The sequence below is a fragment of the Heteronotia binoei genome, chromosome 7, assembly GCF_032191835.1.
Source record: "Heteronotia binoei isolate CCM8104 ecotype False Entrance Well chromosome 7, APGP_CSIRO_Hbin_v1, whole genome shotgun sequence".
Classification (NCBI taxonomy): Eukaryota; Metazoa; Chordata; class Lepidosauria; order Squamata; family Gekkonidae; genus Heteronotia; species Heteronotia binoei.
The window spans coordinates 67,553,751-67,567,690 of NC_083229.1; positions in this window are offsets into that span (position 1 = coordinate 67,553,751).

The window sequence follows — 13,940 nt, forward strand, 5'->3', positions numbered from 1 at the left end:
AGCTGATGAGGAATTTGTTTCTGATCTCCAGCTGGAGAAATTTTGCTCTGTACCGATCTTGTTCCCAGGTTCTTCTGATTTCCCATCCTCCAAATGTTGCTGCCTCCTAGACTTGCTGAGATAACAGCACATCTGTGTGGGTGAGGTCATGAAAAACCCAGATAATTTCATTTCATTTCTCCACACCCCCAACTGTCAGCTTGGTCTGCAGAGAAAGAAAAAAAAATAGCTTTCTTCTGTTAAAGCTCTGTATCTGTCTCTGCCCAGCTTGTAAGTGGGGGCAAAAATGAGCTCCCCCTTTTGCAATGCAGACATTAAAAGCAGTGCTTCTGTCCCTACCAGCTTGGATAAAGGGAAGAACTCTTTTTTGCAACTTCACTGTGGACTATTTTGCAGAACTGGTGGGGTAGATAAGAGCCTGACATAACAGCCAGCTTTCCCCACCCTTAGCTATTCTACTGAAGCGGCAGGGTGGAGGAGATCCTGACAAGGATCACAAGGGCTTTCCCCCCTCAGGCTTTAAAGAAAGCAATCATCATTTTTTCTTTTTTTATTTTCTATGCACAAAAATTATGTACAAAATAAAATGACAAAGGTCTAGAGATAGACATAAGTACTATAATATATTGCTACAAGCTGGAACCTGCAAGGACTTGCAGGAAGCACCTCACTTCCCCTTCTCCCACTAATTTCTCTGTCCCTTTTTGAAAGCACTCATAGCCTTCCCCCTTTTTCTGCTTCCTTCTTCCCTTCTAGAGTCACCAGCCTCTGGGTAGGGGCTGAAGATGTCTTCAAATCACAACAGATTTCCCAGCTATGGAGATGAATTCCCCTTAGGGTTGCCAGGTTAAGATTTGGAAATCCCTGGCTACCTGAAATTCAGGCTATCTGAAAGGATTAACTGAACTCATGTATCTTATTTTTTAAATAGCTATTGTTTTGATATTTTAAGCATTTTTTCCCTTGGGCCCTCCTTGTTGAAAAAGAGGTGAACAAAAATATTTGAACATGTAAATAAACATAACTGCTTTTTATGCACCATTATAATCTTTTAGCATATCTAAATAACTTGCTGTAGAGTAACAAACGTGAATAGCTGAACAGAAAAAGTAAGTCTCCCTTACAGGTCTACATACATGATTCAGATTCATCCTAGTTTGCTAATTCATGAATACTTGGGTGTGATAAACTCCCATTATATGGACTGGATCTTGTTTTCATCTGTGAGCCAAACCATACACAACACTTAACATACACAACGCCGATGTAGGAATCTGGGGGCTAGCCTTACAGTGGCTTTCCTCCTTCCTTGAAGGTCGGGGACAAAGGGTGGCAATTGGGGGAGAGGTGTCCCAGAGGCGCCTACTTAATTGTGGGGTGCCCCAAGGGGCAGTTCTCTCCCCAATGCTGTTTAACATCTTCATGCGCCCCCTTGCCCAGATTGCCCGAGGGTACGGGCTGGGTTGTCACCAGTATGCTGATGACACCCAGCTCTATCTATTGATGGGCGGCCGGACTGGAGACATCCCTGAAAACCTGGACCGAGCATTGCAAGCCGTGGCAGGGTGGATCAAGTCGAGTGGGCTGAAGTTGAATCCAGCGAAGACAGAGGTCCTTTGCATGGGCCGCGGTGGACCAGGGGAGGAGATCTCCCTACCAGCCTTTGACGGTGCGTCTCTGATACCAGTGCGCAGGGTCAAAAGCTTGGGAGTGCTTCTGGAGCCTTCCTTGACAATGGAGGCACAGATAGCTGCCACTGCCAAAGCTGCCTTTTTCCATCTGAGGAGGACGAAGCAGTTGGCCTAGCAACAGTGATCCATGCAACGGTTACCTCGAGGTTGGACTACTGTAATGCCCTCTACATGGGGCTGCCCCTGTACTGAACTAGGAAACTGCAGCTGGTGCAGAATGCGGCGGCCAGGCTGCTAGTGGGACTACCTTGGTGGGAGCACGTGCAGCCTAGGTTGCGGGAGCTGCACTGGCTGCCAATTGTGTTCCGAGTTCGTGACAAGGTGCTGGTTATTACCTCTAAAGTCCTATATGGCCGAGGACCTGTCTACCTTAGGGACCGCCTCTCTCCATATATTCCCCAGAGAGCACTGAGATCTAGCTCCCAAAATCTTTTAAAAATCCCTGGACCTAGGGAGGCCAAATTGAAAACAACCTGAGAGCAGGCCTTCTCAGTAACGGCTCCTCACTGGTGGAACCAATTACCAGTGGAGGTTCAAGCCCTGCGGGACTATAATCAGTTCCGCAGGGCCTGCAAAGACTGAATCCTGAAATAACATCCAGCCATCCGATATACATCTGATATGTTTTGCATTATAGCACCTTAATTGTAATGGTTTTAATTTATTTATTTATTTAATGTATTTTAATGTGTTTTATTGTATAATGTATTGCTGTAATCATGGCACTTTCCATGTCTGTGAGCCGCCCTGAGCCTGCCTTGGCGGGGAGGGCGGGATATAAATAAAAATTATTATTATTATTATTATTATTATTATTATTATTATTATTATTAACATGAATTGCTAATAGGGACGGATAGCCATATTGCAGTCCCTGGCCACAATTCCTTGGGACAAGCACAGCAGGGGCCAGTTTAGACTGGAACCATGGTGCAGAGGGAAGAGGGACTCCTGACTTCCTCCCACACACAGTTTTTAGGAGCTCAAATCATCTGGAGACCATGGGCATGTTCTATGCTCCACTGAGAGGCTTCATGTGCAAGCATGTGTGTTAAACCGGTAAAAAAACTGGTTTTACTTAAAGGCAACCTTTAGATAAGTGTTTTATTAAAATAAATAACCCTCAGATACTTTATCCAGCTCAACATGCAATGCAGTAAAAATAAGGCAATTATATATTCAGATCTAGAGTTTAGAATAAAAAGCTGCTGTAGTTTATATTCACCGCAGGAAGGAAATGCAGGCAATTTAAAAGAGATTAAAAGACAGCCTTCCAATTTCACAGCTCCATTATCTAAATTGTTTAAATTGGAGCAAAAGTTCGGTCTAGTATTGAAGACCATGCAGAATTTAACAAGTCTTTGGGGTGTCACGCCCTCACAATATAACTAAGAGGAATGCTAGAGTATGGCACTAAACTATAAAAGCTCCATTAACATTAACCAGAAAACTTCTGTAAAACCAGTTGTATTCATGTTGAGGGAATGGGTGCAAAGTTGTACTTCAAAGTTTGTTCATTGCTGAGAACTACTTTGAAAGATCTTTCATGTTCATGAACAGGCTGCTGTGAAGAGGAGGAAATAACACAATACAATTTTTCCATCAGAGATATGCTACCCCAAACTGCTTCTAACCCCCTGCTACAGAAAAAAATTACTCTCCCCACCCCCAGCAGTGATAGAAGCAGCTGTGGGGTGCATTTTCCAGTGTGAAGCAGTGTGAGGAAAGGCTAAAAGTCCCTCTTTCTCTTTGTGTATCATTCTCCACATCAAAATAGCAGCCACAGAGGCTGCATTGGGAAAACAAATAAATAACCCTTTAAAATAATCATAGAACTACACATAATCTGTTTTTTCTACTGTAAGGTTCCCTTCTGCTTGCAAATCAGGAAAAGGGGGACACATTCAATTTCCTCCTCCTAGGTTCATTCAGCAGAGATGGTTGCACTCAAAACAATATCCATTTATTAGCAAGGAGATACAGGGATGGGAGCAATTGGTTTCAAGGCGACTGAGTACATGCAGTCTACAATTCTAACTAAACATCAAAACTCACTGACCATGGATTTCACCCTATTAGAATAAACAAAAACAGAGAAATATTGGGGATGGAGGCTGTTCAGTCATAGTACAAACAAAAATACACAGTTACCCTGAGAAATTAAGAGTTATTGTCTCTTATTAGTGTGTTCTTCCTAACTCTACGATTCTGATTCTGGTCAATGGCCAAAAGATGGGGAGGGGGTGGTTTCAGTGAAATGGAGAGAGAGAGAGAGAGAGAGAGAGATGGGGTTCTTGATTTTTGGGACAATTCTTTTCAATGGACAGCAAATCCAAGGGTCTGGGGAATAAATAATTGAAGATACCACCAAACTTACTCTGAACACAATCCTCTCTCTCCTTTCAACATTCCACCAATTTCAAGGACATGCAATGAAGGGCTCTATTTTATCAAGCCCAAAAATAGGTGTGTTATGAACCTCTCTACACATTGCTATGGAAGCTCTCTGTGTCCCTCCCTTGTAAGGATCTGATTGAAAGAAGGAATGCTCAGGGAAACAGTGGAATCAAAGAACAATAGGAGCATGTGCTTTATTCCCTCTCTGTAGCTTGTCTGCAAAGGTGATAGGTTGGGAGCACTAGGCTGTGTTCCTCCCTTGTGAAGATCTAACAGGTAGGAAGGATGCTGTTGCTTGGGAAAACATGTGGAATCAAAGAACAAGATGAGCACATATGCATGTTGCTGCTAGCTTGACATGGTCAGGAAACCAACATAGTTTTTTTCAGGGAGGGTAGTTCAGTTTCACTAAGAATCTCAGATCCCTAGTTCCATTTCATGAGAAAATGTGAAACTTGGATCAGTTACTGAAGCTCCAAGTTACACTGAAATCGCAGAACAAAGCAATTGCACTAATTTTAGGGGAATGAAAAAAGCAAACCTAACAACTTGGCATGTATAGCCAAGAACTATTATTATTAAATGAAAGATTTTGAGGGGGGCAATTATTGTTTTTTTTTCTTTCTTTGGATCTTTGTTTTGAGCTGACTTGCATCTTATTCTAGTGGTGTGACTGTTGATGTTGCATCATTTTGTTTTGATCACCTCCTACACCATCCCATTAGTGACAGTGAGCTCCAGTGAGAGATGTGTCACTTGCAGAGCATTATCATGTGTGTGGATTTATTATTATGTTTATAAATATTACCACAGTGGACCACAATCTCATTGCAAAGATACCCTGTAAGTTAGTATTTATCCACCCCAGGTCAGTAATATTTACACATGCAGAGAGCAAATGCCTGACATTTCTATCATTATTCCCAAATCAGTGCCAAAATATTCCTTTGCTTATTTGTGTGTGTGTGTGTGTGTATTTGGAATCTTATTGAATCTATTCCTTCCCTATCAATTTATATCCACTTTCAACTGCAAACTAAAGTTCTTAATTTGCTGTCATTTTACTTGAGTTAGTTTCTAGGGTCTGAATATAATTTATAAGAAACAGTTCTTCTTAGAACAACAATTGAATTGCCTGCAGCATCAATCTCCTGGGGATATTAACAAGTAATTGATAAACCTGCCAATAAGCACTTTGAGTAAGAATTCATGTAGTTACTTGTAATTGTGAAACCTGCAATGTTATTTATAATTCATTCTGCCCTATTCAAAGTAGTTCACTTAACTGCATTTTAGAACCCCTAGTATTGCATTAGGGTATAGTATAGCCTAATCTCATCAGAGCTCAGAAGCTAAGCAGGGTCTGTACTTGGATTGGAGACCACCAAGAAAGACTTGGTGGAGGAAGACAATGGGAAACCACCTCTGCTTTATGACTTGCCTTTAAAATGTTACAGAGTTGCCATAAGTTGGATGGAACTTGATGGGCTCTTAACACATACACACAGTATGACACACAGTATGAAGTAAGTGGCTTTTGTGTTTATGTAAAGGGGTTTTTTAACTTCTGTGTAGAGAGCATGTTGTCTAAGACAATATAAAACAGTCTTGGTGTAATTCTGAGCTATAGTTCTTCTCATTTTATATGACTCTTTTTCTTTCTTGCTTTAACTCAATGAAAAGTTTAAGGTCATTTCACAATAAGTATGCTCTCCCTTGCCAACGAATGCCAAATCACATAAACAAAATTTGATACTGGCTGTGTAGATATTGCAGTGTTCTGGCCAGCAGTTTCAAGCTGGTCAAAGGATCTAATGGCCATCTGATTGCTCTGTTATGTGACCAAGTAGATGTTCAGTTCATGATGACATTAGTAATTTCTTCCACATTATGTGTGGGCTAAAATCTTCCTGGCAGCACATTGTGGGAATTGGAGTCTATTCTGCTGTAGGGCTGGCTGTAATGTATCCTGAACTTCCTGTACTAGCAGAGACACATTCTGACCCTGTGTCCTTTAGCCCCTTTATGATCAGGTTTTCATATTGGGGCACCAGAAGCAAATGTGGATGACAGATTTAAAGGTTGTTTTAAAAGCACTTGCCAGATGCTCTTGCAATATGGCTTTACTAAAAACACAAGGATAAAAAAATATGGGCCATAATACAGGCCTCACAAGCAAAGTGCATTATTGCTCTCTTCTGTGAGAGGAAACATGCTGGGGGGCGGGGTGCTGCCATGACTGTTCTGCTTCCATTTTGTGGCCCCAGTCTCTACTCCTCTTTGCTCTGTGACAGCCCATTTCTCCTCTTATCTTAGAAAATGTTGTCCACCCTGCCTTTTTATATATAAAAAGAATGATGGGATCTTCCAGGGCTGGATTAACAATTAGACCAAGTAGGCACTGGCCTATGGGCCCCCATGCCTTTAGGGGCCCCAGGCTGGCTTTTCCCCCTGGTTTCCACACTGCTTGCAGTCCTCCCAGCCTGCATGCTCAGCCAGTAACTGAGCCATTCTTTGCCCGACTTGCCTGGTGCAGCTGCTGCTGGAATTGTCACCAAGTTTGCCTCTCTCTCTGCCTCTCCCCAGCAGCTTTGTCAAAGCGGCTTTAAAGAAGGTGCTTGCAGGCTGCAGTGGGGGCCATGGGCAGTGGAGCAGGCACTCAGACTCTGAGATAATTTGCAAAGGGCCCCGAAGTTTCTGACTGCCTAGGGGCCTCCATATGGTTTAATCCGGCACTGGGGTCTTCAATCAGTGGGAATGTTTGCTTGATACAAAGGAATTTGATTAGCTAGGAGAAACACAGGAGCAGACTGTGTTTGCAAAGCTGAGTTTTAGTCATGGAATATAATAGCTTGGTGACAGAAAGGTGCAGCTGTAGCACAACAGGACAAACCTAGAGTCTCAATCAATACAGTTAGCTCTGTGGCTACTATTCTAAGATACTCTGATCTAGAGACCCTGTTTGTCTGCATACCCTGAGATTCCTTGCTTAGCTCCTCCACCTTGCATGGTTGCTCCCATGTGCCTCTGCTCCTGACTGTTTTCTGGCTTTGTCATCAGGATTGGCTTGCTTGGGTTCCACTAGGCCTTGGCCAGCATTCCTGATGGAACCCAGGCGGAACAATTCTGTGCCATGCCTGTGCTGCTGCAGCTCATCGCTGCATAACTATGATGGCACTAGTCTGTTCCCTATGGGCATAAGTTACACTGCGGCTAGCAGACAAAGTCAGTGAGTTTGCAGTGTTTTCTGACCATAACCAGGGTAGTATCTATAGCAACCATGGAGCCCAGCCATGTTGCTGAGGGCACTCCTGCACCACCCCTGCCAGTGGTGAAGCAGAAGAGAGGGCCACTGGGATGGGCTCAAATGTGGAGGCATGCAGAACCTCCCTCAGAACCCCCAATTTCCTTCTCAATAGAGCAGAGGTCATCTTGGACTGGAATGACCATCATTCTCCAATGGTCTCTGTCATTCCAGTCCCAGAACAATCAGTGCCCAGAGACTAATCCCAAATCCATTCTGCATTCATCATTACTTCTATGTGTACTAATGCAATAGTAATGTATCTCAATGAAAGTCATCTGGCAAGTCATGTGGCATTCCTGGTTGCCAGTATGTTCAATAGGCATACCCCCACAACTCCAACCCCTCCAAAACATCGAGTCCACCCACTGCATTGGCTTCCCCCAGTCATTGACTCCAAGAACTGCAATGACCCCCTGACTCCTCAGTGTTACCTTCACAGATAACTTCTCTCAGTGTCAGAAACACCCCTTCTTCCTACAGCAGATGCACAGTTAAGAACTCTATTCATTCACTCTATTCCCTATTGGCAAAAGCCTTCTTGGTTGCAGCCCCAATACTTTGGAACACCCTCCCAGAAGCTATCAGGGCCCTGCAGTTATCACAATTCCACAGGGCCTGCAAGGCTGAACTGTTTCAGATGGCATATAACATCTAATGGGAAAGGGCTGCCACCACATCTGGATCTATTGCGCTTTAGTACTAACTGCCTAGGATCTGTATGCATTGAGAAAGGAAAATATTATATGATCCACCTGAAGTAGCATCAATTGCAATTTATTTGATTGTTCTATTGTTTTATCATTTTAATATTGCTTATTGTGTTTATGCTGTTAGCTACCTTAAGTCTGCATAGAATGGGTGGGATATAAATATAATAAATAAATAAATATTCATTTCCAACTGTTCTCCCCCAAGTGGCTTACATCATTCCCCTCTCCTCTATTTTATGCTCCCAACAGCCCCGTGTAGTGGTTAGGCTGAGAGTGTGCATCTGGCCCACCAACTTCTATGGTACAAGTGGGGAATGGATCTGTTTCTCCTAGATCTAGTCTCACACTCTAACAACTGCATCAACCTGGCTCATTCACTGAGAGCAGAGGTGGTCTTGTACTGGGATGACCATCATTCCCCAATGGTCTCCTCCCCCTTCATATAGCAGTCTGCGAGATGAGGGAGGGAACTATTGTTAAGTCAAATTTGGGCCCCTGCTATGTTTGGCATATGACTATGACCAGTGGATCCTACACAATGAACCACAGCCACCCAAAGAACCCAAGAGCCCTCCTTCTTGGATCTGTCCTTTGGAAGTCCTCAGAGGCTAGATTCAGTTTGTGTTCATTGAAAAGATGTTGCCTGTTGTACTTTTAATTTTTTTTAAATTAAAGTACGGTACAAGATATAATAGTGATTACAGGTTACATATATAGGTAAAAGAAAAATTGAAGGAAAGACATATCTATGTCTATGATGTCAATATAACATTATTCCAAGAAAATAACCAAGGATAGACCTAAGTCTAAAAGTACATCATTTTCCTATGAATTACCCTATGTGGAAGAATATCATGTTCAGTAAGATAATCAATTATTGGAAACCAAATTGCAATAAACTTTCATATTTCTCTGTTACTGGAAAGTGAGTTTGAACTGTAATTTGGGCATTATAAAGTATTCCCATAAACGGTGTTGCCATGCTAATATGGTCGGAGGAGACTTATCGATCCATTGTGAGGCGATTGTGGCACGGGCTGCAGAAATAAGAATGTGTATTCTCTCTGAGCTTATCATTTTCAGGGTCTGTCCAATTTCCAAGAAAAAAAATTCAGGAACTGAAAGTAGATCTCTATTTGTGATTTGAAATATTTGTTTCGTAATTTGGCTCCAAAAATTTTGTATAGAACCGCATGTCCACCCACAATGGAAATAGTCTCATGTTTTCCCACATTGCCTTATGCAGGAAGATAAAGTAGATTGTGAGCCGCTCTGAGACTCTGAGATTCGGAGTGGAGGGCGGGATATAAATCCAATAATAAATAATAAAAGAAGACTAGGAGGCAAGTACCATCTCATTATTAGTTTATAAGATTGAAGCTTAATAGGGAGTATTTTAGAAGTATATGATGGAGAGGACCAGATTTCTTTCCATTCTTTAGAAGTAAAACTTCTGTTGCAGTCTGTTTGTTGCCTGTTGTACTTTTAACTGACGCCATACCAAGGAACATTTCATACTCTAAGTGAAGAGATAAAATTCAGTCTGTGACCATGGAAGAGCTGGTACCAGATGTATTATGAACTGAAGTCTTAGCATATATGATTAACTTTGAGTGAAATTGGGTCATGTGAAGTTGAGTGGAATTATCCCTAATGAAGGAGAATATTGTTCCGAAACACATCTGATATCTGGAATATGTGCTGATATTGTACACTTTATTACATCGTTGGAAGATATTGTACACTTTATTACATCGTTGGAAGATATTGTACACTTTATTACATCACTGGAATTCATATCATTTTGGGAGACTGTCTTCATTCAATTGTACCAATAGTAGTGGTTATTCAATATAATCACAGGTTTTGCATTTATATTACTGATGTAGTCAAAACCAAACAGACAGAGACACAGTTGTGCACAACACAGACTTTATTGAACTGCAAATGAAGTATGAAGATGCTATTCACTTCTTTCCTGAGTCCATGGGGAAAAGCACTGAGGATCATCAGCATGGCATGCATCTAAGTGGGATGGCATTGCAGGTGGAACTTGGAAGAGCTGGCAGGGTGCAATGTTTCACCTCAAGAGAAGGGCTGAAACAGTAGACTGAGCAGACTGTGTTTGGGTTAGAGGCAGAACTTGTCACATCCCAAATTCTCCCTGTTGAATCTTCACCTGCAGGAAAGTAACCCAGAGATACATCCAGCCATGGCAAGGAGGCACAAGTGCCATGCTGGGCTCAGTCATGGATGTGTTTTCCTGACAGGGTTGGCAAAATGTAGTCTCATGGGATGGAGAATTCACCACACACACACACACACACACACCCCCTTTAGGCACATAATGGTATCATCCAAATTACACACACACCCTTGAGGCATATAATGGTACCGTCCAACTTACACTCACTGAGAGCCAGTTTGCTGTAGTGGTTAAGTGCGCGGACTCTTATCTGGGAGAACCGGGTTTGATTCCCCACTCCTCCACTTGCCCTGTTGAAATGGCTTTGGGTCAGCCATAGCTTTCATAGAAGCTGTCCTTGAAGGGCAGCTGCTATAAAAGCAATCTCAGCCCCACCTACCTCACAAGGTGTTTGTTGTGTGCGTGGGGGGGGAAGGTAGAGGAGATTATGACCACTCTGAGACGCTGAGATTCAGAGTATATGGCGGGATATAAATCCAAAATCATCTTCTCCTTGTTCTATTCTGTGTTGAAGTGCTCATGGATTGCTGGTGATCCATCCTCAGCAGAACCTGCAGTTGCTACTCAAGTGCTAATTGTGCAAGGAAATTAGTTAAAGCAGGGGTCCCCAACCCCCAGGCTGCGGACCGGTACTGGGCAACAGACTGTTTCCAATGGCATGTGCAGCCTCACTGCCTCCCCCCACGGCACCTCCTCTTCCCCCAGTTTTCACCATTTTAAGGTTGGAAAGGGAAGGAGGCAAAGGCAGCATCGTGCTCGCCGCTGCTGTGGCAGTTTTCCCACCAATCAGCTGATCAGCAGGGGGGGTCAGCCTGGGAGGTGCTTCACAGCCCCTTCCTTAGTCATAAAATGGTGAAAATGGGGAGGAGGCTGCACAGGAGCTGGCAAAGGAGGGAGGAGGAAACGGGGGAGGAGGTGCTGTGGATGGGGCGGGGGGGGCGAATTGGGTGCCCCCGTCCTGCCGGACCTGGGCCATGGTCAACGGGCTGGCCCTGGGGCCGGTCCCTGGTGTGAAAAAAGTTGGGGACCACTGAGTTAAAGAGTCTGAGAACCTTGCCCACAGAGGGAAGATTTTCCCTCCATTTTTCCCCCTCCTTTTCTGATTGAGCAGCTCTGTCTCTTTTCCTCCTTTCTGAAGAACAGTGACTGTTCCACCCTGTCACAGTATGATATTTTGCTGCTGGCTTAGCCCAGAAACTTAAGGGAAGGGTCGAGATCCTCCTTAATGTAAACCACTGAATGACACTTAGTGCTTTTTAAAGTTCAAAAATAACAAAAAAAATATTTTATTCAATGTAGAAGGTCAGGTGAAATCCAGGGTAAAATTTCTGAGGTAAATCAATATAGGCACAAACTAAAGTTCATATGTTTTAAGCAACTGAGAGTTTCTTAAGCTTTTCATGGTGACATAGAATCTTTAAGATGAGAGATTTTTGTTTCAGTTTTTTACAAACACTCTAGTGTACTTTCTTGAGCACATTTGGCTTTTTGGTTTCCAGAAGTTAGGGATACCCTGTTCAGTATCCAAACTCCTTCACTAAACACACCAGTACCCTTCTTAAGTTTTAACTGACTCCTCAGGATTTAAAAGGTAGTTTCTAAACACACCAGACCAAGGATTACTCCACACTTCAGAGCTATCTCCTTTTTCCAACTGCATAGGGAATATCTTTCTCTTACTAGAAAATCTATCCCTTTTCCTGTCCTGAATGGGAAGTCTTCTTCAATCTACCTACTCCTCCTGCCAACTTTCCCAGTTCTCTATCTGTGTTAAACTGCTGTTCATCAGGCCTAAGCAGAAACCTTGTCAGTGCTAAGCTTGTCTCTGTCAGGGCTAGACTCAGTATTCGACTCTTCTCACTAAGGGCTAAATTCAGACTCAGTCAACATCCAAGACTTCTCCATCAGGGCTAGAATTCTGAATACTCTCCTGCTCAACGAACTTTAGCCAATCTCTTGGAGCAGCACTCAAGGCTCTCTGGCTCTTTGAGGAATTAACGCTCCACAGGCCTTTACCTGTTTATAGAGCACGTATAGGATTTTAAAGTGCAGTCTATCACAGGGTTGCATGGCAAGGTGGTTCACCATGTACAATGGAGCAGTTGCCAGCCCCCCCCCCAAAAAAAAACTCCCCCCCCCCAAAAAAAAAAACCCCTCACAGACAGTCTGAGTTCAGATTTGGACACATTTCTCACTAGCCAGGTGTTTAAATCTCAAGACAGCAATTTTTGCTAGAACAGGGAGTGAGTGACTGTAGAGGATTTTTTTTTTTAATTTTATGCTTGGGATGCATGTCTAACATACACAAGTCTAGACCAAACACAGTAATGATATTTCTTTATAGAAATGGAATGCTCTTCATGTTTAGTGCTCTCTATGTTTAATTGCATTCTTCACATTCAGAAAAATAACTGACAGCTGTTTTATTTGTCATTATGGTACTTTTCAAAAAAGGCTGCTGTTGTGACTTCATTTCATAAAAATTTATAACCCATCTGTCGAAGCCAGAAAAAAAGTAGTCCATAACAGCTGGAGTGTTAAGCCTATTATAACTTTAACTGAGTGATTACCAGAAGCAATCTGGGCCCTATAACATTTGTTCTTTTTACAGATTTAAGCATTTAGTTGGCCAGTAAATTTCTATTTGCTGCTATAAAAAAGCCCTTTAACATCCTCATCCAAACATTAACACATCCAAATGCTTAAAGCATACAAATGAGTTGTATGAAAACAATATGTCAGCTCCAAATACACAGTAGGCCTGTGATTTAAGAGGTCAGAGCAATGTCTCTCACTGAATTATGACGTGGCTCAACTTTTATATCACTCACTGTGGAAGAAATGCTGCTGTTTTAGTGTTTGAAGGCCAAAAAGAAATGACTTCATTGTTTTTTGTCATTGAAATGGATCATACTGATAGCAGCACAAGATCAACAATGTGACTAGAAGCTTGTATGTTTGTGTGTGTATGTGCTAGAACAAGATTTAAAGAGCAATCTTAACATCTCTACTTGGAAGTAAACCCCATGTTGTTTGATGGGTCTTAATCCCAGGAAAGTGTCTTTCACATTGCAATTTTAGTAGCTTCTTAATGAAGAATTCCAAGCTGCTACCTAATTAATTATCTACACTTGGAAAAGCCTTGGCCAATACATACTTTTAAAACTCTATAGTGTCATATGGTGGTGTTGTTGCTGCCGCCGGTGAGTTAGATTTGTATGTTTTTAGAAATTCATTTTCCAGATGCCTCCTTCTATCATATTTCTGTCCTGAAAAACCAATGGCACCTGAGATCATTTGGTTTTATTTCAGTTCGCTAGTTCTTCTTGAGATATGACAGTGATTCGTTTATGGATACAAGAATGTTACAACAAAACAGGGATGCAAGTGCCTTTCAACACCTCTAGTTTGTTAACAGGTCCTGCCTTCTGATGAATTTCATCCATGTGGAACCAGACTTCAAAAAGTGGCTTGTCATCCAGCAAGATTAGAGTGGGGGCTGCTTTCCATAATGCTTCCAAAAATCATTATTTTGGGTCCAGTATAAACAGGTGTCTTGGTCCTGTCCTATGAATGTTTTTACTGTTAATTTTAAATTGGTGTTTTAACTTTGATATGTAGGTTTTTAT